Raw genomic sequence first — 4374 nt, 5'->3', positions numbered from 1 at the left:
CTAAATTTTCTATGATACACTCTAATTTTACGGGGATCCTACATCTTTGATGTGTGTTTCATTTTACATAATAAATATGTCACGTCAGCACAAAAGATGATAAAAATACGCTAAATTGAGTTTAAAGGGTAATAGAACCCCTGTGAAATTGAAGTGTGTCGTAACAACTTTGGTCATAGTTCGGGAGGTGCTGAATGTTTATCTCATTATTTAAGCTGGGGTTTCAGTTTGGTGGGAAGGATGCAACACGCAATATGTGAGCTCGATGCATAGGTTAAATATGTTCGTGAATAAAACGTGTTAACTTTCTTAAGATTTTCGGTTAAATAATGACATTACACGCGATATGTGTTAAGAGCATGAGTTCAAATCTGATCATGGATAAAATGTGATATTCCAAGAAAATCATCTCAGATTTTTAAGTTTAATAATGATGTAACACGTGAAGGGTGTTAGATACACGCTATAAGTTCGAGCTCTAGAATATTTTTGTTCAATAATAACGAGGCAACACATGACGCGTGTTAGGTTCACAAATAGCCATTTTAGGTCCCTTATTCAAAATTAGAAAAAAAAAATTACGTATGAATTTTTTAAGTCTGATCACCTCAGAGGCTCAGAATGATCTTAAGACATACGAATTTATAGTTGAAAATCGTACGTTTCAACTAACAACACCTACATTTGAGCCTTGGCTTTAAGAGTTTCATACCTTCGTTGATGAAATTCAATTTTGACACAATCGAACTCATACTCGAAGACACAAAGAAGAAGAAGCAACAATAATAATAATAATATATTCAGTCTCGAAATATTCAAAACTTATTATACTTTAAATAATTTTAAAATTTTAAAATTTTAATATATAATATTGGTGTTGCCGTCCTTAATTATGGCTTCAACCTATCATTAATGTTAAGTAAAAGGTTTATTTTTTAATCACAAGTTTGACTTTGATTAAAGCTTCATTGGTGGGAAAAGTGGGATTTAAAATAAGAAAAGCTAAGCAAGTAAGATAAAGATGCACAAGTATAAACATGCCATTGATGATGGTAGTTCGTGGTGGTAACTGATAATTATGATAAATGATAATAATATTCGTAGTTGTGTTTCTTGATTAATCTAATACTAGTAAACTGATAGTATAGTGGTTGTCGATATATAATTACAGTTGGTGGTGTTGATTGTTGGTCAGTGAATGTCATGGTGATGATTGTCAGTAGTGATCAACTGATCATAAATAATTAGCATATATATAACATAGCCGACATATACATAACATTCTATGTATATGTTGGGATTTTTGTAATATGTTTAGAGAGTTGGGATTTTTCGTAATATTGAAAATATAAGTTGTGTATTTGTGTAATTTTTAGAATAAAGAATTGACATACCTCCGGTCTCTCTCTCAAAACTTCTAAGTCTCTTCTTTCTCGATAAAGTTAGAACTAGAGCTAGCTAGAACACATAAACCTTTAGGAATCGTTTAGTATGAGTAGGGATGGCAATGGGGCGGTGCGGGTACGGTGTGGTGTAGGTTTTAAGCTATGCGGGGCGGTGAGAGTTTTAAGTTATGCGGGTGCAGGGCGGGTTAAAGTAAGTTTTTTTTTTTAAATGGTGCGGTGCGGATTGCGGGTATATGCGGGTTTCAATTAAAAAAAGCTAAAAACTAGTATTGTTTTCGTGAATATACCTAAAATTAAATGTATTCTTTACTTAAAAATTGATGATATTTAAAATGACATATATAACACTACAAATAAATAATTTTATAGTAGCTTTTTTAACATCTCTATTCATTTTAATAAAAATATGCTATTTGATCATTACTTGTACACGTTATACTTTTTGACAATTTTTTAGTGAAAAGTGATATAATAGAAATTAGTTATTATTTCCTAGTTATAGATTTAAATATTATGATTTTCAATGGAGTTACGATTTTTTCAAAAAAAAAAAAAAGGAAAAAATAAAAATATGGGGCGGGGCAGGGCGGTTATGCGCGGGTATAAATGTGGGGCGGGTTTATGCTAGTTTAAAGGTGATACGGTGCGGTACGACTTTAAAACTTGCGGGTTTAGAAAAAATCCGCACCGCACCATTGCCATCCCTAAGTATGAGGGATAATAAACCCAGAATAAAATACGTATAGAATTATTACTATCCTATATTTGTTTAAAGGTATTAGTTAGTCCCAAGATTATTTATTCCACCAATTTGTGCATTTGTTTACCGTTAAGCTAAAGTGAATCATATATACTCAATTTCAACAAATGAAAGAGCAACAAATGCTCACACTAGCTAATACTTCAAGGATAATATTAGGGCAAACAACATAAATGTCATGACCCGAACTAGGGCCTGGCCATGACGGACATCCCGAACCATGAAGGCCCAGAACGCCCTTCTCTATCTGGTAATCATGCACAACATTCATATAATAAAGAAGATGCGGAAACATAATCTGCTACGGAAACATGGTCAACTCTGAATTCAACATAAGTATGAAAACTGTAAATCAAATACATCTAAATAACATTTGACTCAGTTTGCGAAATCTCTACTACATGAAATCTGACAACTGTCTGAAACTGGGACAAGGCCCCCAGTAGACCAAAACTGAAATAAGTGACATAATCTGAGAAGACAGGCCTTCTGGAATAGAGAAGGCTCACCACTACACAATCTGATTAACTGCCTGAATTATCTACTGTTTATCTGGACTCTTAGACTGAGTCTCAAAACCTGAGAGGTAGGGGGAGAGGGGGTCAATATATGATGTACTGGTACGCAGAGCATATCCAAAATAATCATTTATAAATCAACATATATGAGAGCAATTTAAAATAGTTCATAAGTATATCATGTAGTAAGAATTCACATGGGCATTTTAAAGACTCTGAAAAAAATCATCTCAGCTCTGAGAAATCTGTATTACTTCTGCATTAGGTGGTATATCCTACAACTCTGAAAAATTCCATAGGCTATATGAAAACTGTCATTAACTCGGCAGCGAAGCCCTCAACCTAAGTGTGCCGCAAGGGTCGGAGTCTCTGAATCTACTACGCCACACGGCCGTCGCCAGCGTACAATAATAATCTACCCGTATCGATAAATACGGTTTCAGGCCAAGAGTTGCTTGAAATCGTGCCTTCTTCGGGTAACCACCTAACCCTCTTTAAGCCCCTTTTTAAAACTCTATCAAAACATACAGTCTCCGAAAACATACTCTGAAAACATGCTCTGAAAATATAATCTGTTATGGCATAAATACATATGGTATCGTCATATCATTGACTTGCAAGTCACATCTCTGAGCCATTATTAGTCTATCATAAATCCCTGTATTCAAAACACAAGTTTTGAGACCAGCATTTCAATAATTCAATTCAATGAATCTTTTTTTTTTCAAACCTCGTGTAAACACATGCAATTCTTTCTCATACACACAAGAACATATTGATGTCAAAAAACACCCTCTCAACAATTTCAAATCATGTTCAAACGCTAGGATATTGCAAAAAAACATCTTTCAAATCACAAAATCATAATCTTTAATTCAATACGAGAGAGGGAGTTCATAATTTATGCTCTCAACAGTCTTAAATCTCAAATTTATACATATACATATATATGTAAATCAATTTAGGGGAAAAGACCACAAGGCCAAAGCAATAGTAGCATTGAAACTTTCGAAATGCATAATCAATAATATAGTTTTCAAAACCCCCATAAAATACATGCATCGAAACCTTTAAATCATGCTTTAACAATTTCAAGCCTATGTAGTTTTTAGGATAAACCCCACGTACCTGGATTACGAAGAATAAGGGATGATCCTTTAAGCCTACGGTTTGAGGATTCTAAATCTTCAGTCAATTTTGAAAACTCACGGTTGAATCTTAAGTTTCTTGGAGGAGAAGTATATGAACTAGGGTTTTTATTTTGAGGATAATATTGAGAATGCCATATATTCTACTTGTAGAGGTCTTAATATACTGTTTGGACGTTTTAAGAGGCTTGAAAAAAGTCCAAATTACCTTTGTTAACTTCTGAACGAAGTTGAAAAAAATTAAACTGGGAACCCAATTTTTTGGGGCACCGCGATGCGCCACTATCGCGGTGGCTTACTGGAAAATGACGAATGGGAATTTGGGATCCTCCGCAATGTGCCACTATTGCGAGGTCCTACTGGAATTTGACAATTGCTAATTAAACCCTCTTCTGCGATGCGCTAAACACCAGAATGACGTTGTTTTATGACTAACACATAAAATAGCCATAACTTCTTCACCGAGTATCTGATTTGGACGAATCTTCTATCGACAGAAAGCTTATTCAGTTATCTATAAAATGAAAATTTGAAATTGAAGG

This window comes from Capsicum annuum, chromosome 12 (assembly GCF_002878395.1).
Source record: "Capsicum annuum cultivar UCD-10X-F1 chromosome 12, UCD10Xv1.1, whole genome shotgun sequence".
NCBI classification, from domain to species: Eukaryota; Viridiplantae; Streptophyta; class Magnoliopsida; order Solanales; family Solanaceae; genus Capsicum; species Capsicum annuum.
The sequence above is the reverse complement of the archived record's forward strand: the minus strand, read 5'-3'. Positions refer to the sequence as shown.